This window comes from Cupressus sempervirens, chromosome 1 (genome assembly GCF_028749045.1).
Source record: "Cupressus sempervirens isolate cs-2001-9-10 chromosome 1, ASM2874904v1, whole genome shotgun sequence".
NCBI lineage: Eukaryota > Viridiplantae > Streptophyta > Pinopsida > Cupressales > Cupressaceae > Cupressus > Cupressus sempervirens.
Genome location: NC_143118.1, coordinates 50,719,373 through 50,744,826, shown reverse-complemented (window position 1 = coordinate 50,744,826; position 25,454 = coordinate 50,719,373).

The window sequence follows — 25,454 nt, the reverse complement described above, 5'->3', positions numbered from 1 at the left end:
AAGCATTCTTTTAACACCATTTCTAACCATGCACTAGGATGTGTGCAAAATAGTATTGAATCTCATTATTTTTCCACATGTATCTTCTCCTACTAATCAAGAAATTTTCTTACCTAAAATTCTTTATGCTAAGTTGATTACTATATCTAAACATAGAAAGAAACATAGTAAAAAACTCATGAATCTTATGTTCTACATGTATGATTGTTATCATGATCACTCTACTAATAATTGTCAAGTTTTAGATTTCAAGATTCAAAAAGTCATTAATAATGAGGATATATCCTAATAATGAGCTCTCTTTTACTTTTAATTTCTTTAAATAACATTCAAGTCCATCCTATATTTCTCCATGACATGTAACATTGTTGGCCTTCCTTTTGGGGTCTCATTGTCATACATGGTTTTGTTTGTGAGTAGCATAATAAGTTATTTTTCTCTTCTCTTCTTCCTATACTTGGGGGGGTTGGGGGGCAAGGGAATCATTTCCTTTTTTGTTCACTTTCTCATGGATCCACTATTTCCTTTAGTCGGGTGTTATTTTTTTATCATGTCATATCCAAACTTATGTTATTAGCAAGTGGGTTTTCATGGTAGATAAATAACTTAACTTGGAGACTCATAATAGTGTATCCCCTTTTTACAGGATTTACTTTTTTAGTTATTTAATGGTGTCTTTTCATTATATCCTTCCTTGACCTCATAGGGGTTGTGACCTCATTGGTTTGGATTGGGTGTTACTTATGGATACTATCTTAATTCAAAAATTGCTTCTTCATCACTTCCTTAAGATGCTAAAATAAGAAATTATTTTTCAACCTTAAGGGGGATCATACATGATCCCCTGCTTTATTTTTTAAGAATTTCATATAGAGTAAACTAGCATGACACAAATTGTTAGGGCTAGATACTCTCTCTTTTTACATGTCTTGGATTGGTTGACTAGTGTGCCACACACACTTGCTAGACCATTTGACCTATCCTAGCACATAGATAAACAATTCTCATAATAGAGGACTTCTATATCATGAGAGTACAAAAAAAATTTATAGGATTGACTATCAAGAAAAAAAACCCACTAGACCATTCAATGCTCACCCTTTCTTTTCTTTGTGGGATGGACTATCAAGCACACACAATTGTTGGACCATTTGATCACACCTACTTTTATTTTGTTCTATGGGATTAACTACTAGGTATACAAACCCACTAGACTATTCAATCCTATCCCCTTTTGTGTGATTCACAATAAGGAACCCAAACCTAATTGGGTAAGTTCATCACAAACCCCCCCATCTTCTCTCTCTTCATTTCCTATCGGTGACATCTCTCTTATCATGATTTTGGGATTTGATAAGTAATCAAGTTTCTTAGCTGAAAAATATGGCTTATGAGTATATCTTAGAGTACATTAACCCTTATGGCTTGGTATGATTTCTAGGTTATCTTCAAACCTATGCATTATTTCTAGCTTGATGATTTATTTGTCTCCTAAGTTGTAATAAGATCATCTAGTTCTCTTGATCTACTTTATCATCAGCTTGAGGCAACTCATACTCCTACTAAAGTGGGGGCTAAATGTATTATCTTAAAATGGATACACTTGTATTTTAAGACCTCTTAGCACTCTTTTCTATAATTCCTCTCTCAGAGCATGGATGGATCTATGCCCAATATCACTTTTTCTCTTCTCTTCTTCAATTTCATTTTTCTTTTTCATATCTCTCATTTTGACATTATCTTCTAGGTATTATTTTTCTACCCTATTGACCACATCAATCTATTACCTTCCTTCTGATGTAGGAGCATCCTAGGTGTAAGAGTAATCTTGCATCACCCAAAAATATTTTCTTTTCAGTCTTTTCTATTTTAATAAGGACTAGTAGACAGGATGGTTACTATTTTTGAGAACTTGTTATTTTTAGAAATTTTGTCATACAAGCTTGGAATGTTCTAATTTTCTACATGAAGGTTCATTTTAGAGTTATAAGACTACAATAAAAATATCATTCCTCCAACTTAAGTATCAAAGAAGTTCTTGTGGATTTTAGATGGAAATTTTTTAGAAAAATCTTTAGGCTCACCATTTGAGGCCTTAGAGTGCCTAGATGAGGTCCAAAAACTCTATGGAAGGGTTCTTGCAACATTCCAAGCCTAAAAATCATGAGCTAAAATTTCTCAAAAGTATTTATAATATCCAATCATAGCAAAAATTTGAGAGTTATGGCCTTCCAAAGTTGAGCTACCCAAAATATCTAAAATAATTTGTCAAAGATGTAGTTAGCCAACTCTATATCTATTGTTTAGGTCTTTTAGCCCTAGGTCTTAAGTGTGAGCATCTAGAACCTTCCTAGGTGGCATAAAATTGCCTATTTAAGAAAGGCTCAAACATTGTCTAGAACAACTCTAGGTGGTAGTTTGTAGCTTAGTCTTGTAGATTACTATAATGAAGGTGCCCATATGGATTAGCATATTGTACTTATGAATTCTATAATTCTACATTTGCAGAAAAAATAAGAAGTTCATATTTTGCTCTCACATTTTATGCTGTTTCTTTGTTTCTATTGAGTGTTTATGGTATTAAGGGGAGCACCTTTCATCAAGTGGTATCAGAGCTAGAGTTCTTGAGTGAGTTGGTAGATTGCCAAGTGTGAGGTAGTTCATACCAAGACCATGATTTGGGTTGAGCATGTAGATAGATTGCCAATTTTAAGGAACTTTGTACTAGGGTTTCAACAAAAGCACAAAAATGCCTCCACAAAGAGAGCGTTGCAAAAGAGTTGTAGTTGTTACACCTAAGGATTTTAGAGCCCTCCAAAGACAAATGCCAGCATTGGGAGAACAAATGCATAGAGGAATAAATGTTCCTATAAGAGATGAAAGCAAGGATGAGGATGAAGTATAAGAAAATGCCAAAGTAGAGGTAGTTCTAAACCTAGAGGAAGAGAGGCTCTTTAGGGCCATTTCCAAGATTGGAAAAATACCTTAGTATGAATTGAAGGAGTACTTTGAGTATGAAGATATTGAGGATCCTAATAGGGTCAAGTTTGTGAAAGAAAAATAGAAGGGACATACAAAGATCTGGTGGTAGGAGGTTCAATTGGAGCAAATAGAAAGGGAAAGGAAAAAATTACCAGATGGGATTGGATGATAGCTAAACTAAAGTGAAAATTCATTCTCGTGGATTATGAGCTTGATCTATTAAAGAAGATGAAAGGTTTGAAGCAAGTGGGAAAATTTGTTCAAGAGTATACCGAAGAGTTCTACTGAGTTCTTATTAGAATTGACCATGCAGAAGCTAATAAGGAGAAAGTGGCCCATTATCTTAATAGGTTAGTGCCAAGTATTCAGGATGAGTTGAATTTGGTTTGAATGAATAGTATTGAGGAGGCATACTAGTTTTCCTTGAGCGTTGAGGAAAAACTAAGAAAGAAGTTTGACAAGAAGAATAGTGGAAGACATCATGGTGGAAGATCTAGTAAACTATCTTATGGAGGTCATAATGATGATCAGATAAAAAAGGATAAGGCTAGAAGTAGTAATAGATCAAGAAGAGGAGGCTTCTGTGAGGAATTTGTTCATTGCAGAGAAGAAGGGCATAGAGCATTTTAAGAACAGATGGCCTAGCTAGAGTTGCACATGTTTATGAAAATTTGAGATCTTCACATTTTGAAGATTTTGAAGGAGGAGAAATCCTAGTTAATAGAAGAGTCTTGCTAAGTGGTGAGAATGAACCTGATAAAAGAAGGAGGTTGATTCACACAAGGTGCAAATGTGAAGATAAGTGTTTTGATGTGATGATTAATGGTGGAATTACTAAAAAATTGGTGTTAGAGATGATGGTCACAAAGTTGAATCTGAAGAGACAAAAAGACCTACATCCATACTATATTGCTTGGGTGCAAGATGTGCACAAGGTCATGGTTAATGAGAAGTGCTTAGTGAAGTTCAAAATTGGAAGCTACTAAGATGATGTGCTTTTTGATATCATACCAATGGACATATGTCATATGTTGTTGGGTAGGCTATGACAGTTTGACAGACATTTTGTACATGATGGGCAAGCAAATACCTACACTCTAACCAAGGATGGAGTGAAATATAAGTTGAAGCCATTGAAGGAGAAAGAAGAAAAGGTATGTAGTGCTGCTAAAATATGTTTTTCTGATAAAAAAGAGTTTCTCAAAGGTATAAAGGGTGAGCATATGTGTTTTGCTATAATTCCAAGAGATAGTAAAGAAGAAATAGAGGAAGTACCTACAAAAGTTGTAGATATGTTGGGAGATTTTTTTGATATTGTATCAGATAATGTACTTGATGGATTTCCCCCAATGAAGAAGATTAGTCACCAAAAGGATTTGGTTCTAGGAACTAGTTTTCCAAACAAGGAAATGCACAAAGTGATACCAATATAAAATGAAGAGTTGAACAAACAAGTTCATGAGTTTTTTGTAGAAGGGGTTGATTCAAGAGAGTTTAAGTCCATGTGTTGTACCAGCCATATTAGCACCAAAGAAAAATGGAGAATGGAGGATGTGCATAGATTCTCATGCTATCAACAAGATCACAATCAACTATAGATTTTCATTGCCAAGAATGAATGATATTATGGACTATTTGAGTAGAGTTGAGTATTTCACAAAGATAGATTTGAAGAGTGGGTACCATTAGATCTATATCACAAAAGGTGATTGGTGGAAGATTTCTTCCAAGAAAAAAGGACTATATGAGTGGTTAGCCATGTCTTTTTGGCAAACCAATGAACCCAACACTTCCATGAGGCTCATGAATGAGGTACTAAAGGAGTTTCTAGGTAAGTTTGTCACTATTTACCTAGATGATATTTTGATCTTTAGGAAGACAATGGAGGAGCATTTGATTCATATTCACAAGGTGTTTGATAAGTTGAGGGAAGAAAAGTTGTTGATAAGCATGAAGAAGTACAATTTTGTAAAGGAGTTGGTGTGTTGGTGTAATTAAATATTCAATAATTACACTTACTTAAGCTTACTTAGGATAATGCATTGCATAGTAGTTTTTTATTGAGACACATGTGTAGGAGAATTCCACTCTAGGTGGTCATAGTTGTTATCTCATTCCACCTTTAGTGCACTTATCACATTATCATCCTCATCATCACACAACTTCATTGCATAATCGAGGATGATCCACCTTTGGTGGACATGTGATTCCACCTTGTCTGGGTGATAGCTTATTTTCTTCTTATCATTGTCTCTTATCACCTCTCCTATATAAGGAGGCCTATTATGTACATTTAAAATCAATATATTGGATGTTAATCATGTCCAATATCAATAATAGCATTCTTGCATCTTCATACAATTGTCATGTCATTCTCTTGTGGAAGTTATCTTGGTCTTTCATTTGATCCTGGGAGCATTGTAGAGTCACCTAAAACTCTAGCATGGTATTAGAGCTCTCATGGTGTGAAGACTTCTTCTCAAGATGTATAATCTTGGCTTGACTCATTTTTGGTGCAACATTTGGTGATTTGGAGGAGATTTTGGGAGTCATATTTTGTGACCTTCTATTGCAAGAAAAAATCAGAGGTTGGCATCATATAGAGGAGGTTCAAAAACCCCTTAATCAAATTTTCTTTCATCCAAACTAGACATCTAAGGCCAAATCTAGAGCCATTTTATTTTTGAAGGTGCAGTGGTAGTGATTCAGAAAAAATAATTTCAGAGGCAATTTTCAAACCACAATATCTTCCTCATATGGACTCTAGTTTTTGAGCAATTTTTTTTTTTTGAGGGTAGAATTGCACAATCTACACAGTGGTGCAGGTGATTTTGGATCTCTATCTTTGAATTTTTCTAACAATCACAGCTATTATTTTCTGCAAATTTCAAGGCTTTATTTGGGCACATTTGGTAACATTTTCAGGTGCAATTTTTTTTTTAAGTGCATGATTTTTCCTCTACTTTCCAAATCTATAATCAGAGTTCAATGACTTGGAATGGGCATATCACTTTCAAAAAAAAAAAATTTGGCTATATTTTTACCTAGTGAATACTTGGATTTCAATTTTCTTAATTGAATCAGTAATTTGAAGGAGTTATTAGTTTATTTTAGTCATTCTTTGATTCATTATGGTTTTTTCAGAAGTTCCACTACTCACTCCATATAACTATCATAGATGGAAACAATTAGTTTTTGATAATGAGCTTATAGGTCTAAATTCATGTGATTTTGGAGAATATTCTAGACTTTTTCTCTAAGATCAATTCCATTAGATTGAAGCTTTCTAATTACAGCATAACTAAAGATGATGAGAAATTGATATTATCTATTCTTTCCAAGCTAGGTCCTAAATATTCAATCTTTGTTTCCACATTCTATACTACTATGGATTCTCTTGGTAGTGCATACAAAATGCCCTCTCTTGATGAATTCACAACTCATCACAAGGGTCCTAAGCAACATGAAAAACATGACGACTCTCCTTCACAACATAATATTGAGTCCAAGTTCTCTTCAAGAGAGGAAACATCTAGAAGAAAGAGAGATAAATGTTCTTATTGCAAAAAGTTAGGACATGATGAGCATAAATGTTTCCATAAGAAGATTGATGATCTCACTCATATTCTTCAAAAGAACAATATCTAGCTTCCCTCATCAATATCTGCTCCTTCTTCTATACATCAAGAAACTTCTACTTATACATCTATGCCATCATCCAACACACATTACTTCCACACATCTTGAGCAAGGTAAATGGCTTCTTGATTTAGGTGCATCACATTATATGGCATCTTCTATGGATATGTTTTATTCTATTGAGCCTTGTACTTCTCCACCTATATTGATGGGTAATAATACATACATGAAGGTTTGTAAGAAAGGTTCCATTTCTATGGGACATGGTACATTTAATGATGTTCCTTGTGCACCATCCTTGACCACTAATATCCTTTCCATTTACCAAATTACTCATGGTGCACAAGGTAAAATTGTTGAGTTCACTCCTAATTATATTTATATTAGTGACATGGAGACTAGAGATGTCATAGCTATGGGAGTTGTTGATCATACATCATGCTTGTATTCTTTTGCACATTTTTTTGATAATGATGATGATATTCATGATGTACCTATCTCTTTATCAAGGGTGAATAACTCATGTGAGGAGAAAATTGGACACTTGAATCATTTTTTTCTTAAGAGAAGTGTTCAACTTCCTACTTCTCCACCTCCTACTTCTTTAGAAATGAGCTCTCCTATTTAGCAAGATGATATTTATGCTTGAGATCTTGTAGTGTGGGATGAATTCCTAGATGCTCTTTCTATTGGTTTAAATAAGTATTTACTTATTACACTTACTTAAGTTTACTTAGGTTAATGCATTAGTTTATTAGTTTGCATTATTTTATTATTTTTATTTGTGAGTCACTTAGGATTTTGTACACCTTTTTGAGTTTTCATGTAGACAACATAGGAGTATGCAACTCTATTTAAGCACATGGTGTCTACAACACTGTTTTGTGTGTCACACTCTTGTAGGCTTATCCTCTCATCACCGCACTTACTTTCATGCTTAATGGAGGATAACCCATATCTGGTGGACATGTGCTTGGTTGTATGCAACATCATGGTGCTGATTATGAGACATTCTAGATGTATCTCAGAGGCCTTTATATTCAGGTGCTCCTAGTGTACTCTCATCGAGTTATTGAATACATTGTTATTCTGATCATACTCTCTCTCTCTTTAGTCTATTGTGTGCTTATGTTTGAGTTCTTAGTTCCTAGGTGAATTTTTCCCTTAGGCAAATTATTACTTGGTATCAGAGCAACTTGGAGATTTTCTCATCACAAGCCATTTGAGACCTCTTGTTTGCTTCATCACCTCAGCTTGAACCTAGAGTGTTGTAGAAATTGGGAGTTTCCAACATCAAATCTAACCTTGCCATTGCGTTCGAAATGCTAAACCGGTGAAAATTGACTATAAACCCAGCTACCTTTGCTCAAAGTTGACCATGAGGCAAAATTTTTTTGCAAATCAAAACCCGAAGGCCCTGATTTGAAATATGGGTATGGTTTTTGTTTTTGCAGATTTTATTGATTTTATTCAGATATGCATTTTCTCTGCAATTTAATTTTCGTGACATTGTCAAAAAAAAATTTGCAAGCTCTTGGCCCTGCACATTATTATTTTATTGTGATGTAGGAGGTCTTTTAATTAATTAGAGATTATCTTTTAATACACCTGCAACCATACAGTAGGCACAGAGGGCAATTTTTTGGGTGACCCAACCTCCTTCAACAACTGGCGAGCTTTCCTTTGATACCATCCCAGTGTGGAAGTTTTTTTTAATAGCATCAAAACTAGCAAATCTTTAAAATTCGGCAGATGCATTCACAATTTTTGGCTCTATGTCTGTGATCTCCCAGTGTGTTTTAGATCCCCCACGCTCATAGACATCTCCCAGTGGGCACTTTCACATCTTTGACATCGTGCATAGAGATTCGGTGACCTTCATCTAGTCCTGGCTTTTGTAGAACCCAAATCTAGCTGTCAGAAGTGGATTCGGCATTTGCAGTTGCATTTCATCTTTCTGACAAGGGTTTCTAATAGTTTGGCACACTTTGAAAATTTTGGCTCTTTTCCCTCCCGCCAGCTATTTTAAAATCTCAGTGCCCACTGCATCTCATGCCTGTGACAAAAAAGCCTAAGACCTCGACACGCATTGCATCCCCCACCAAGCACCACATCATGTCTTGCAGATAGATCCATGTAGTGTCATTTGATTGCCCTGCATCTGCATTCAACCCACAGGCCACATGTTAGTCAACTTGACACGTCTTATGCCACCTCAACTGCACAGTAAGCCAAGACTGCCATGTCACACATGGAACTTGAATTGCCATGTTAGTAGTATAATTTTTGCCACATCATTAATCCATATAGTACAAAAAAATCCAGTCAGCAGACATGTCACCAGGGGATTGTCTTTTTTGCTGATGTCATTATTTTGTAGTGTTAAAATTGACAGCCATTTGACCATCATAATAGGATGTTTTAGAACTATGGTGACAACCATTTGACCATCAAATTTAGACTCGCAATTTCTCCTCTAGACCCCCCTCCAAATTGCTTTTCAATTTAGCAGTGTAACTTTGCGAGCTCATATCTTAGACATCCAGACTCTGATTTAGGTGTAATTTTTTTTGAAATCAGGTAAAATTTCCTAAATTTTCTAGTGGTGGTGTTCTTTTCTAGTTTTGGTGCACAAATTTTAAAGAAATTGCATTTTTTGGTGATTGTACCTGCATAATCCTGCATTTTGCAACTTCAGAAACTCCGTAGGAGCAAATCTATTTGCTTTTTCAAGTTCTATTTTTTTGAAAGTGCATTTTTTTTGTCTACTTTTCAAATCTAAAGTCAAATTCTAGGGTTGTGTGGACCAATTTCTCACTTTCAAAATTAGGCCTTTTAAGGTATTGTAAAGCTTTGGTTCTTTTTCAAAATTGTTGTAAAAGTAAGCTACAGTGGTTAAGTGATAGATTTTAGCCTCATAAGGTAGTTGTAAAAGCAAAATTAGAAAGTCCACTTTGTTCATTTTGACAAGTGGCCCATTGTAAACGCACTACTTATTAAGTGCCAACAACATCATTTTTGGTGGGGTCTTTTGATTAAGTGAAAAGTAGGGGTGTGTACTATGTTTTTTGTGTCTCTCTATTGTGCTCTTTTCATTTCTGCATCATGGGTTTTAAATGTCCTCCTCTAACTTCACATAACTATTCTACATGGAAAGATATTGTATGGATTAGATTAATGGAAAAAGGATATAGTTTATATGTTGATGGTACAATTACCAAACCTACTGATGCTAAAGAACTAATTGATTGGAAAATTCAAGACTAATAGGCTTTAGGTGTTATAAGGAGTTGTGTACATGGGGATCTTCTATTTCACATTAAAATTTGTTCAGAATCTAAAGAAGCTTGGGATAAACTTGAACAGTTGTATGGTAAAGTAGATGAAGAAAAGGGATTTCAGATTGAGGATGATCTACTTCTCTTAGATCCTAAGAATTATGACAGAATTCAGGATTATGTCATTAAAGTTAATGACTATAGGGCACTTCTAAAAGATTGTGGAAATCCCACAAAGGATGACAGGTTGATTCATCACATCTTGAAGAAGCTACCTTTTGAGTATGCCAACTTTGTTTCAAGTTTTAATACTCACAGGTTAACCATGGGATCTGATTACCAGAAGCTTTCCTTTGATGGATTTGTAGACATGTTGACTGTTGAAAAATCTCACTTGGTAGATTTTGGACTTCTCAACTCATCTAAGACTGAAACCTTGGTGGCTAGTGATGCTCACAAATCAAGTCAAGGGGGAGAAAGCAACAACAAGAAGTAGTGGAATCAGAAAACACAATTTGAGACACAACAATCCTCCTCTCAATAAGGAAGTTCTTCTTCAATCAAGAAGGGAACTAATGAAAAGAAGGAAAAACTCTTTTGTGCATACTGCAAAAAGCCAAATCATGACGAGCATCATTGCAAGACAAAAAGAATCAATGAGTTAGAAAATCTACTCAAGAAGAACAAGATTCAAGTGCTAGGTACTTCCAAGGATTCTACTCCTACCTCTTCAAAAGGTAAAGGTCAAGCACTTATGGCAAACAAAAGTTCTTCAGAATGGATACTTGAATCAGGTGCTTCTTACCACATGGGTTCTTCAAAGGGAGACTTTTCTTCATTGAAGCAATCAAAGGTACCACACATCTTCGTGGAAGATGAGACTAACTAAGGACATGTAGAAATGGAAGATGGGGAATTCAAATATGTTCTCTACATTCCAAATCTAAGCTCCAATCTCATATCAGTTTACCAAATCACTCACCTTGGAGATGGTCATAAGGTTGAGTTCCTTCCAGATTTAGTGATGGTGTAAAGCCTAAGAGATGATTCATTGGTAGCAACGGGGGAAGTCAATGATGAAAAGAGGCTTTACTCCTTCTCTCACTTTGTGCCTAAGAGTCCTTCTCAAGCCTTGTTAACTCACTCTACCTCAAACATCAACTTATGTCATGAGCGGTTTGGTCACCTTGACTTTCGCTCTCTTCATCAACTTTTCTCAAAACGCATGGTCAAAGGTCTACCTAATATCATCTTTTCCAAGGGAGAATTTTCATCTTGTTTAGTGGATATGAATCTCAAGGAGAAGTATGATAAAGGGAAGTCTTCTCGAGCTCCAATTTTTCTTTAGCTAGTTCACATGGTATTAGTAGGACCCTTTGCAGTGACTTCAATCAGCCAAGGCCACTCACATTTTTTGATGAATTTTCAAGATTCACTTGGGTCTTCTTCCTTCATCATAAGAATGAAGTGGTTCATAAGCTTCAAGACTTCAAGACTCATGTTGAACACAAGTCAAGGAAAGCCATCAAAGTACTTAGGGTGGACAATGAGAAAAGATATGTTGATAGAAGACTTAAGAAATTTTGTAGAATTAAGGGGATTGATCTTCAAAACTCACCATCATTTAGTCCACACAAGACAAATGTTGCAACTATGAGGATTAGGACTCTCAAGACCATGGCAAGTTGCATGATAAAGGCCAAGTCTCTCAATCCTACACTTGAAGTTGAAGCCATTAGCAGTGCTACTCACATACTTAATAGGTCTCCTCATCTAGCCTTAGATGGAAAGACTCCTTTTGAGGCATGGTGTGGTAAAAAATTAGTTGTGAGTCATCTTAGTGTCTTCAGTTGTCCAACATGGGTAAATCTATCTTCCAAGAGTTGCAAGGCACCGACACCTAGGCCTTGTACCTTTATCAGTTATGAAGACAATGTGAAGGCTTACAAACTTATGGATCTAGAGACACACAAGATTTTTGTGGAGAAGGATGTACATTTTGAGGAAAGCTCCCCGAGCTTATCCTCTACTCCTCTTTGCACTTCATACATAGTGGAAACTGATAGTGACACATGTGATAGTGCTTCAATAGGTTCAGACATGTGGGGTTCTATTAATAGTTGCAGTGAGAGGTCACATTAGTCCAATCCACATGCTTACATTGTCACAGTGAAAGGTCCATCACATCATGGTACATCTCATCTTCCACCTACAACTTTAGTTGACTTGGGAGATAGACTTGAGGACTTACATCTTCTCATTGATAATGATTTTTCTACAGTTGTTGTGAGGGCTCACTCTGACCCTCATGTCCATTCTCTACATGATCAATCTAAATAGGTTGGCATGATTGTAGATCCTTATGAACATAAATTAGTGGAGGGATCTTTGTTAGTTGAGGAGACAATTGGTTCAGTGGAATAGGTTCAATAGACATCCTTGATAGATCTGCATTCATTCTTTTCAGCACAGTTGGAAGTTGTGAACTTCAGCATCAACACAAAGATACTTGAGTAGGTTTCAGGGCCATCACACATCTTCAGGACTATACCTTTTCCATTGTTTCTTCCAAAGGGGAGGAACACCATTTTTCATTCATGGACCAGCTTCTTCATCAGAGCAACTTTCACTTGTTGGCATTCTTCTTTTTGGGGGGGAACCTATTCTGTCTCTCTTCCTTCTCTCATTCTCTTATGTAGATATTGTATGTATGTCATAATGGGGGGGTCTTGATAACTCCATCCATCGATGCATCCTTAATTATCTCTCTTTTTGGGGGAGGATTTTTCCCATGAGGTTTTCCCTCTTTCTCTACTTTATGGGAGATTTGCATTTTTGTTATGTAAATGGGTACCTAATATGGCCTAATAGTTGGGACCCATTATGCATCTTCATCCTAGTTCGTAAGCTTAAGGGCATTCCCCTAAGTTGCACTTAAGGGGGGGTGTTGGTGTAAATAAGTATTTACTTATTACACTTACTTAAGTTTACTTAGGTTAATGCATTAGTTTATTATTTTGCATTATTTTATTATTTTTATTTGTGAGACATTTAGGAGTTTTCACACCTTTTTGAGTTTTCATGTAGACAACATAGGAGTACGCAACTCTATTTAAGCACATGGTGTCTACAACACTATTTTGTGTGTCACACGCTTGTAGGCTTATCCTCTCATCACCACACTTACTTTCGTGCTTAATGGAGGATAACCCATATCTGGTGGACATGTGCTTGGTTGTATGACACATCATGGTGTTAATTACGAGACATTCTAGATGTATCTTAGAGGCCTTTATATTCAGGCACTCCTAGTGTACTCTCATCTAGTTATTGAATACATTGTTACTCTAATCATACTCTCTCTCTCTCTTTGGTCTACTATGTGCTTGTGTTTGAGTTCTTAGTTCCTAGGTGAATATAGCTAAGGGTGTTTCTCTTCGAGATACATATTCACCTTCTTTGGAGATTGGATTTCCAAAATCTTCATGTTCTCTTAATTTTTCACATCTTATAGGTCATCTTGATGGTGTGACATAATTTTTGAGCTTGGAGACACCTATTCAGTCTTTAGAGATGCATATATGGATACCTTCTTCCTCCTTCCTCACTTTTTACATGGGTGGCTTCTTCATTATTTGATGTATTTATCTCCTCCTAAGGGGATACATGTTTCTTGTAGGCATTATATTATATTTTTCTTGCAGGTACTCTTCATCTACATTGGAGCTTCTTCATTATGGGGAGGGGGATATCATGTCTCCTCATTTACTTCCTATGGGGGGATCATTCTTTGTATATACATGATGTATGCAATTTTTGGGGGGTCTTGAGTACTCAATCCATCCATGCATCTTGTTTTCATCTCTCTTTTTGGAGGAGGGTTTTTCCCATGAGGTTTTCTCTCTTTCTCCACTTTATGAGAGATTATATTTCATGTATTTCTTTGCATATTGTACATGGGTACCTAAAATGGCCTAGTAGTCAAAACCCATCTTGCATTATAAGTTTAAGTGCATTCCCCAAAGTTTCACTTAAGGGAGGGTGTTGGTGTAATTAAATATTCACTAATTATACTTGTTTAAACTTACTTAGGATAATGCATTGCATAGTAGTTTTTGATTGAGACACTTGGGATTTTGCACCTCAATTAAACACATTGTGTAGTAGAATTCCACTCTAGGTGGTCATAGTTGTTGTCTCATTCCACCTTTAGTGCACTTATCACATTATCATCCTCATCATCACACATACTTCATTGCATAATGGAGGATGATCCACCTTTGGTAGACATGTGATTGCACCTTATGTGTGTGATAGCTTATCTTCTCCTTATCATTGTCTTTTATCACCTCTCCTATATATGGAGGCCTATTATGTACATTTAAAATCAATCCATTGGATGTCAATCAAGTATATTATCAATAATAGCATTCTTGCATCTTTGTGCAATTTTCTTGTCATTCTCTTGTGGAAGTTATCTTGGTCTTTCATTTGATCCTACGGGTGTTGTAGAGTCAGCTAAAACTCTAACATGGTGTACCTAGCATTTGTACTCTTGGTAGAAGGTATAAAAATGGACCTAGAGAAAGTGAAGGTTATCCTTGAATGGCTTATTTCAAGGAGTACAAAAAAGGTAAGATCTTTTCATGGACTAACTAGTTTTTATAGATAGTTCATAAGATCTTTTAGCAGTATTTTTGGACCTTCGACTGAAACAATGAGGGCATAGGAAAGAATTTAAGTGGACTATAGGAGCAGATAAGAGTTTTAATCTATTGAAATAGAAAGTTACTAAGTAGCTTGTTTTAGCACTTTTTGATTTTAACCATGTGTTTCAAATAGACTATGATGGTAGTGGTAATGCAATAGGAGTTATTTTGAGCCAAGGAGGTAGACCTGTTACTTATTTTATTGAAAAGTTGAATGATGCAAAAGGAAAATATTTTAGTTATGACCATGAATTTTAAGCTATAGTTCAAGCATTGAAGAAGTGCAGATAGTATCTTCTTCCTAAGGAGTTTTTTTTTTATATTGATCACCAAGCTTTCCAATAATTGAATAGTCAAGGGAAATTAAACCAAAGACATTTGAAGAGGGTTGACTTTTTGTAGAGTTATACATTTGTTTTGAAACATAAGAGTGGGAAGTCTAACAAAGGTGTAGATACTCTTAGTATAAGACACCTTTTTCTAATAGAAATGAAAATAGAGGTGGTTGGGTTCAATGAACTCGGTACTTTGTATCCAGATGATCCTAATTTTGGTGAAGTGTGGAAGGCTTCTACAGAACCTGTTACACTTGGCAAGACAAAGTAGTTGGATTTCATGATCCAAGATAGTATGTTGTTCAAAGGAAGCCAATTATGCATTCCAAGAAGTTCAATGGGAGAGAATCTTATCAAGGAGAAGTATAGTGGAGGATTGACTAGATGCTTTGGTAGAGATAAGACCATTTGTTTGGTTGCTAAGAATTATTACTGGCCATAGTTGCTACAAGATGTGAAAAAGTTTGTATAGAGTTGTAGAGTATGTTAGATGGAAAGGGAGTGAAGTAGAATACAAGATTGTATCAGCCATTACCTATACTAGAGAAGTCATAGGAGGATGTTATCATGGATTTTCTTCTTAGATTACTAAGGACATAGTGAGGGCATTATTCTATTTTTGTGGTGGTTGAAAGGTCTTCAAAGATCACAAATTTTATTCCTTGCAAGAAGACTAGTGATGTTGTTCATGTGCTGGGGTTATTTTTTAGAGAAGTGGTAAGACTGAATGGTCTACCAAAGAGTATAGTTTTACATCTACATACCAAATATGTTGGGTATTTATGGCATACATTCTGAAAGAAGTTGAAGACAAATTTGAAGTTTAGTTCATCACATCATTCATAGAGTGATGGATGGATAGAAGTGGTGAATAGAAGTTTGGGAAATTTGGTGAGATGTTTGGTTGGAGACAAGCCAAAATAATGGGATATGATTTTACCACAGGTGGAATTTGCATATAATAATTTTGTCAATAGGAGTACTGTTAAATCACCATTCTAGATTATATATGGAAATAGTCCCAAAAATGCTTCTAAATTGTGATAGTTGGATAAAGGAGATATAAGTAGTGCTAAAGCAAAAGAATTTGTTGAACATTTAAAGAACATCCATGAGGAGGTGAGGAAACACATCATAAAGATGAATACATAGTATAAGGCTAAGGCAAATGTGAAAATGAGGAATAAAGAATTTTAGATTGGAGATGAAGTCATAGTTCATTTGAGAAAGGAGCATTTTCTAGTGGATACATATAATATGCTACAGATGAAGAAGTTTAGATCGTGCAAGATTGTGAAAAGGCATGATTTTGGAAATGCTTATGAAGTGGAGTTTCCTGCCAAATTGAATATTTCACTAGTATTAAATATTTTAGATTTGATAGAGTATTATGAAGGAAGATATGGAGATGAAGTTAGAGAAGTGCAGTAGAGTATTGCAGCAGCTAGTTTGGCTACAAAGGAGATTGAGGAGATAATGGAAAGTCATGTTGGGAAAAATACAAGGAACAAAGCTTATGAGGAATACATGGTTAAATGGAAAGGAAGGCTAGTAGAGGATTCATCATGGCTAGCAAGGGAGGAGGTTAACCATCCTTGTTTTCCTCTGAATACTTGAGATGTGACAAAGTCACTTCTCAAATTACCCTGAATGTTTGATGCAAGAGCATCCTAGGCGTAAGAGCAATCTTGCATCAACCAAAAATATTTTCTTTTTAGTCTTTTCTATTTTAATAAGGACTAGTAGACAGTGTGGTTGCTATTTCTAGGAACTTGGTTATTTTTAGTAAGTTTTTCATATGAGCTTAGAATGTTCTCATATTCTACATGAAGGTTCATTTTAGAGTTATAAGCCTACCATAAAAATCTCACTACTCCAACTTAAGTATGAGAGAAGTTATTGAAGATTTTTGGTGGAAAATTTTGTAGAAAAATCTTTAGGCTTATTTTTAGAGGCCTTAGAGTTCCTAGATGAGATCAAAAAACTTTATGGAAGGGTGCTTGTAACATTCTAAGCCTATATTTTAGGAGTTGGCATTTCCAAAATGTGGTTATAATAGCCAATTAGAGCAACAATTTAAGAGTTATAGCCTTCCAAAGTTAGGCTATCCAAAATATCTAAAATAATTTGTCAGAGATGTATCTAGCCAACTCTATATCTATTATTAGGCTTTGTAACCTTTCTAGACAACATAAAATTTCCTATTTAAGAAAGACCTAAACATTGTCTAGAACAGCTCTGGGTGGTAGCTCCAATTTAGTCTTGTAGATTACTCTAATGAAGGCACCCATGTCGGTTAGCATATTGTACTTTTGAATTCTGTAATTCTTTATTTTTGGGAAAAATAAGAAGTCCATATTTTGTTCTCACATTTGGTATTGTTTCTTTGTTTCTGTTGAATGTTTATGGTATTAAGGGGAGCACCCTTCATCACCTATCCTCTTCTAACACTTTCTATGGCCTATTTAACCTATCCTTTAGGACCAAGTCCACCTAGGTCAAACTAGTCTAGATGAGGTTGACCTAGGTCAACCAAGTCCTCCCAAGTTAACTTAGTGAAGGACTATATTGACCTAGGTTGACCTAGTTGGTGTAGGAGCATCCTAGGCTTGCTTGCAATCCTACATGATTGGACGTATTTTGGCTAAGAGTTATGAAATTGGCCACCAAATAGCGGTGCTTGCTCATTGAAGGGGCTTGGTCACTAATGGAGTTTGGTAGATTATTGTTTTTTGACATTCACTATAGTGATCCACATGTGTTGGTTGCTTAACACTCTATGTGTGCTTAGAATGTGATGGTTTCTCGACATACAATGGGATTTAAAAAAAGCTTGTGGTTTGGCTAATGCTGGGCTTGGTTTTCCTAACACTCAATCTAGTCTTGGTTCCTATAGGTGTTAAATTGTTTGTGAGATGACTCTGGGTATTTAATTTACATTGTGAACTGGCTTTGGGTATTTAATTTGTGGTGCAACCAATTTGTGGCTCAACATATATTCAATGTATGGGTTTTAATTTAATTTGTAATGAATTGGGCTGACTTGTGGCTTAGTTGGGTATAATAAGGGGGATTTGTAGAGCCATTATGGATAATGATAATCCATCTTGGAGAAAAAAATTTAAAAATTGAAGGGCTAGTTGTTATAGCTTAAAAACTAGGAGATTACTTGGTGAGCTTGTGAGCATGAGTAAGATTTCCTTTAAAGTTTCTACTAGAGTGTGGATCTAGACTAGCTAGGATTAGGATTGTGAGTTTGATCTTATTGGATCTTGTAGAACTATTATTGTAATTTTTTTTGTATTTGTCCCTAACCCAAAAGGCATTACAACCAAGCATATTGCATGTAATCAATTATCTATGAATAAAGAGTTGTGGTTTGTTATTAGATCTTGTATTTTTGTTTCCTTTTTTTTGTGTGGTTATTTTCAGGGATCTATTTTACCTCTAATAGGGGTACTCTCAGATTTTCACTATATCAGGTGGTATTAGAGAGAAGGTGTTCCTAAGTGTGTAGACAAATAGTCAAAGTTGAGGCAATTTGTACCAAGACTTATGTGAAGGTGGGAAGAGAAGGTTGATCTAGTGGAGGTGATTGATCTTCTAGATTTGTGGATCTATTGCTTATGGTTTGATAAAAACTTGGAAGATTCCTCTAAGAATATTGGACCCTAGGTAAATTGATGATCTTAGTGATTTTATGGAAGAAGGGTCTTCGAGAACATTAGAGAAAAATTCAAATATGAGATTATATTGATGAAGAGTGACATGATTACTAAAATTGTGAGTTCTTTAGGTGATGTACCTAGGTATGCACATACTGAAGATGATTATGAGGATGTTGATGAAGACTTTGAAATTGTTGGATCCATTGGTGAAGACAAAAATGATTATGTGAAGAGACCTATGGGAACTAGGGTTGGTCAATTTGCGAGACCAAGATCCTAGTTGAAGCTTAAGCATAAGATTGAGGTTTCTAATTTCTTAAGTATTTTAAATTATGAAGACCTAATTGATTTGATTTGTGAATTGGAAGACTACTTTGAGCTAGAGGATATTGAGGATCCACTCAGACTAAGATTGGCACAAACTAAGATGAAAGTACATGCTTCTCTTTGGTGGAAAGAACTGCAAAGAGAATGAGAGAAGGAAGGTGAAATGAATATAAGTAGATGGAGGTTAATGGTGACTAAGTTAAAGGCTAAGTTCATTCCTACTAATTATGGACTTGATTTATTTAAAAGGTTGTAGAATTTAAACTAGAAGGATAAATCTATGAAAGATTATAGCGAGGAGTTCTACAAATTAACTATTTGGTTTTGGTATGGAGAATTGTCAAAGGAGAAGGCAACTTGGTACATTAATGGTATGAGATTCAATATTCAAGATGAGGTTGGTATGCTAAAGATTTCTTCAGTTAAGGATGCTTATTAGTATGCTTAGAAGGAAGAAGATAAGTTGAAGAGGAAAATTTAAGGTAATTCTAGAGGCAAGGAGAAGCTCAAAAAAGGCTAAATTAAGTGCAGAAGGTGAACCAAAACCTATTGATAAAAAAAGAAGGATAGGTGGAGGTGAGTTCAAAGATAAATTTTTCATATGTGGTGAAGAAGGGCATATATCATTTGAATTTCCCCATGGTACGATAATTTCTATTTTGAATGAGGTTGTAGTCCAAGATAGTAAACCTAAGCAAGGAGAGAGATTTCTAGCTTAGTGATTGCTAATTGGTCAAAGGACACTGGAATCTCATCTAAGGACTAGTTTTTTTAGGACTTGTTGTAATTCTAGTGGTAAAGTCTACAAGTTGATTGTGAATGGTGGCAATACTGATAACCTTTTTGCTAAGGAGATAGTTTAGAAACTTGGTTTAAAGAGAATGAGACATCTTTATCCTTATGGAATTGGCTCATTGCAAGGTGAGCATGCTTTGGAAGTGAGGGAACAATGCCTTGTCGATTTTCAAATTGGCTAGTATAAGTGATGTAGGAGTACCCTGGGGTGTAAGAATAATCTTCCATCACCCAAAAATATTTTATTTTCAGCCTTTTCTATTTTAATAAGGACTAGTAGATAGGGGGTTACTATTTATGGAAACTTGTTATTTTTAGTAAGTTTTTCATACACACTCAAAATGTTCTCATCTTCTACATGAAGGTTCATTTTGGAGTTATAAGACTACCATAAAAATCTCATTGCTCCAGCTTAAGTATTAGAGAAGTTATTGCAGATTTTTGGTGAAAAATTTAAGAGAAAAATCTTTAGGCTCACCATTGGAGGCCTTAGAGTGCTCAGATGAGGTTTGAAAACTCCAAGGAAGGGTGCTTATTCCATTCTAAGAATGTATATCATGAGTTGGCATTTCCAAAAAGTGGTTATAATAGAAAATCAGAGCAAGAATTTGAGAGTTAGGGCCTTCTGAAGTTGGGCTACCCAAAATTTCTAAAATAATTGTCAAAGATATATTTGGACAACTCTATATGTATTGTTAGGGTTTGTTGGCCCTAGGTACTAAGTTTCAATGTCTAAAACCTTCTGGGGAAACATAAAATTACCTATTTAAGATATACCCAAACATTGTCTAGGACAGCTCTGGGTGGTAGTTCATAGCTTAGCCTTGTAGATTACTATAATGAAGATGCCCATGTGGATTAGCATATTGTACTTGTGATTTCTATAATTTTTCATTTGTATCTCTAATAAGAAGTCCACATTCTGTTCTTGCATTTTCTATTGTTTCTTTATTTATGTTAGTTTTTTATGGTATTAAGGGGAGCAACCTTCATCAAGTGGTACCAGAGCTAGGGTTCTTGAGTGTGTAGATAAATCACTGACTATGAGGCAATTTGTACCAAGATTGTGGTTTGGGCTAAGCATGTAGAGAAATCACTGATTGTGAGGCATTTTGCACTAGAGTTTTAGTGAAAGCGTGAAAAATGCCTCCATGAAGAGAGTGTAATGGAAGAGTTGTAGGTGTTACGCTGAAGGGTTTTAGAGCCTTCCAAAGACAAATGCAAGAATTGGAAGAAAATATGCATAGAATAATAAATCTTTCAATAAGAGATGAGAGTGAGGATGAGGATAAAGTAGAAGAAAATGTCAAAATAGAGGTAGTTCTAAACCCAAAGGAAGAGAGGCTTTCTAGGGCCATCTCCAAGATTAGAAAAAGACCTAAGTTTGAAGTTCCCACATTTTTGGGAAATCTTAACCTAGAGGAGTTGATAAATTGGATCAATGAATTGGAGGAGCACATTGAGTGTGAATATATTGAGGATCTTGATAGGGTCAATTTTGTGAAGACAAACTTGAAGGGACATGCAAAGATCTAGTGGCAAGAGTTTTAGTTAGAGCAAAATAGAAGGGGAAAGGACAAAATCACCAGATTGGATTCGATGATAGCTAAACTAAAGTGACAATTCATTTATGTGGATTATGAGCTTGATCTATTGAAGAAAATACAAGGGTTGAAGCAAGTGGGAAAATCTATTCAAGAGTATACTAAAGAGTTCTCATTAGAACTAGCCATGTAGAAGCTGAAGAGAAAAAAATGGCCTATTATCTTAATGGGTTAAAGCCAAGTATTCAAGACAAGCTGAGTCTGGTTTGAATGAACAGTACTGAAGATGCATACCATTTTTCCCTAAGAGTTGAGGAAAAACTAAGAAAGAAGTTTGACAACAAGAATAGTGGAAGAGGTTATAGTGGAAGATCTAGGGGATGAACTTATGGAGGCTATAATGATGATTAGAAGAAAAATGATGAGGCTCGAAATAGCAATTAGAACTAGAAGGGTTCAACAATTCTAGTCATTTCAATGATCTAAACAACAAAGATCAGAGAGGAAGAGATAGAGGACAAGGATCTAGAAGAGGATGATTCCATGGGAAATATTTTCACTATGGAGAAGAAAGGCATAGAGAATTTCAATATTCCCAATGTCAAGAAAGGATATATCAAAGAATAGAAGGCCAATCTAGAGTTGAACATGTTGATGAAGATGTCAAATCCTCACATTCTAAAGATGTTGAAAGAGGAGAAGTCCTAGATAATAGAAAATTCATGTTGAGTGGTGAGAATGAACATGATCAAAGAAGGATCTTGTTTGGCACAAGGTGGAAATGTGAAGAGAAGTGCTCTAATGTGATCATGGATGGTAGAAGTATTGACAATCTGATGTCAAAGGCAATGGTAAAAAAGTTGAAGCTAAAGAGATAGAAACCCCCACATCCATACCATATTACTTAGGTAAAAGATAATGACAAGGTCGCGGTCAATGAGTAGTGCTCAGTGAAGTTCAATATTGGAAGCTACCAAGATGAGGTACTTTATGATATCATTCCTATGGACATATGTCATATGTTGATAGGTAGGATGTGGTAATTTGATAGACATTCTGTATATGATGGGCAAGCAAATACCTACACTCTAACCAAGGATGGAGTGAAGCATAAGTTGAAGTCATTGAAGGAGAAAGAAGAAAAGGTATATAGTGGTATCAGAATATGTTTTGTTGATAGAAAAGAATTTCTTAAAGGTATGAAGCATGACCATATGTATATTGCTATAATTCCAAAAGATGGTAAAGAAGAAGTAGAGGAGGTACCTATAGAAGTTATAGATATGTTGGGAGAATTTTCTAATATTGTATTAGATAATGTACCTAATGGATTGCCCACAATGAGAAAGATCAATCATTAGATGGATTTGGTTCTAGGAGCCAATTTTTCAAACAAGACAGTGCACAAAATGACACCTGCAGAAAGTGAAGATTTGAACATACAAGTTCATGAGTTGTTACAGAAGGGGTTCATTTGAGAGAGCCTAATTCCATTTTTTGTACTAGTTGTATTAGCACCAAAGAAGAATGGAGAATGGAGGATGTGCATAGATTCTCACACTATCAACAAGATCACAATCAATTATAGATTTCTATTGCCAAGGATGGATGATATTATGGATTGTTTGAGTGGGTTTCACAAAGATAGATCTAAAGAGTAGGTACCATCAGATTCGTATCACAGAAGGTGATGAGTGGAAGACTAGTTTCAAGACAAAAGAAGGACTATAAGTGTGGTTAGTCATTCCTTTTGGGCTAACTAATGCACCAAGCACTTTCATGCAACTCATGGAGGAGGTTCTAAAGGAGTTTTTGGGTAAGTTCATTGTTTTTTTACCTAGATGATAGTTTAATCTTTATTAAGACATTTTTGGAGCATTTGATCCATATTCGCAAGGTGTTTGATAAGTTGAGGGAAGAAAAGTTGTTGATAAACCTAAAGAAGTGAAATTTCATAATGAAGGGGTTGGTTTACCTAGGATTTTTAGTCTCAATAGAAGGTCCAAAAATGGAACCAAAAAAAGTGAAGGCTATCCTTGAATGGCCTACTCTAAGGAGTGCAATAGTGGTAAGATCTTTTCATGGACTAGCTAGTTTTTATAAAAAGTTCATAAGAGGTTTTAGCTGTATTCATGGACCCTTGATTGAAACCATGGGAGGGTATAGGATAGAATTTAAGTGGACTATAGGATTAGATAAGAGTTTTAATCTAATGAAATGGAAAGTTATTGAGTGACTTGTTTTAACACTTCCTTATGTTAACAAGGTATTTCAAGTAGACAATGATGCTAGTGGTAGTACAATAGGAGCTTTTTTGAGGTAAGAAGGTAGACCTATTGCTTCTTTTAGTGAGAAGTTGAATGATGCAAAAATAAAATATCATGTTTGCGATCATGAATTTTATGTTATAGTTCAAGTATTGAAGAAGTGGAGACACTATTTACTTCCTGAGGAGTTTGTTTTGTATATTAATCATCAAGCTTTGCAATATTTGAATAGTCAAAGAAAATTAAACCAAAGGCATTTGAAGTGGGTTGAGTTTTTTTAGAGTTATACATTTATTTTAAAACATAGGAGTGGGAAGTCTAACAAAGTTGTAGATTCTCTTAGTAGAAGACAACTTTTGCTGATAGAAAGGTAGATAGAGGTGGTTGGGTTCATGGAACTTAGTACTTTGTATTTACATAATCTTGATTTTGGTGAAGCATGGAAGGTTTTTACAAAACCTATTACACTTGATAGGACAAAGTGGTTGGATTTCATGATCCAAGATAGTATGTTGTTCAAAGGAAGCAAGTTGTGCATTCCTAGAAGTTCAATGAGAGAGAATCTCATCAAGGAGAAACATAGGGGAGGATTGGTTGGACATTTTGGTAGTGATAAGACCATTTCTTTGGTTGCTAAAAATTATTACTTGTCACAATTGCAGCAAGATGTGAAGAAGTGTGTACAAAGTTGTAGAGTATGCTAGATGGCGAAAGGAGTGAAGTAGAATATAGGGTTGTGTTAGCCATTACCTATACCAAAGAAGCCATGGGAGGATGTCAGGGTGGATTTTTTTCTTGGATTACCCAAGATTTAATGAGGGCATGATTCTATTTTTATGGTTGTTGATAGGTTTTCAAAGATGGAAAATTTCATTCCTTGCAAGAAGAATAGTGATGTTGTTCATGTGGCACGGTTATTTTTCAGAGAATTGGTGAGACTACATGGTCTACCAAAGAGTATAGTTTTAGATTGAGATAAAAAAAATTATTAGGTATTTCTGGCATACATTGTGGAAGAAATTGAAGATGGAGTTGAAGTTTAGTTCATCGCATCATCCATAGGATGGGATATGATTTTACCACAGGTAGAATTTCATATAGTAATTATGTCAATGAGAGTACTAGTAAATCACCATTCCATATTGTATATGGGAGTAGTCCTAGAAATGCTTCTGAATTGCAGTAGTTAGATAAAGGAGAGATAAGTAGTGTTGAAGCAGAAGAATTTTCTAAACATTTGAAGAATATCCATGAGGAGGTGAAGAAGCACATCATAAAGATGAATACATAATATAATTCTAAGAAAAATGTGAAAAGGAGGTATAAAGAATTTCATAGTAGAGATGAAGTCATGCTTCATGCTTCATTTGAGAAAGAAGCATTTTCTAGTGGTTATATATAATAAGGTAGAGATGAACAAGTTTGGACTATGCAAGATAGTGAAAAGACATGATTCTAGAAATGCCTATGAAGTGGAGTTGCCTTCTTAAATGAATATTTCACTAGTATTTAACATTTGAGATTTGATAATGAAGGAGGTGATGGAGATGAATTTTCAAAAGCACAGTGGAGTATTTTAGCAACAAGTTCTGCTACAAAGAAAGTTGAGGAGATCTTAGATAGTAGTGTTAGCAAAAGCACAAGGAACAGAACTTGTGAGGAATACCTAGTCAAATGGAAAGGTAAGCTAGTAGAGGATTCATCATGGCTAATAGGGGAAGAGGTTAACCATCTTGTTGTTCCTCTTAACACCTAAGATGTGATGGAGTTACTTCTAAAATTACCTTAGGTGTCTAATGTAGGAGCATTTTAGGTGTAAGAGAAATCTTGCATCACCAAAAAATATTTTCATTTCAACCTTCTCTATTTTAATAAGGACTAGTAGATAGGGGGGTTGCTATTAATGGGAA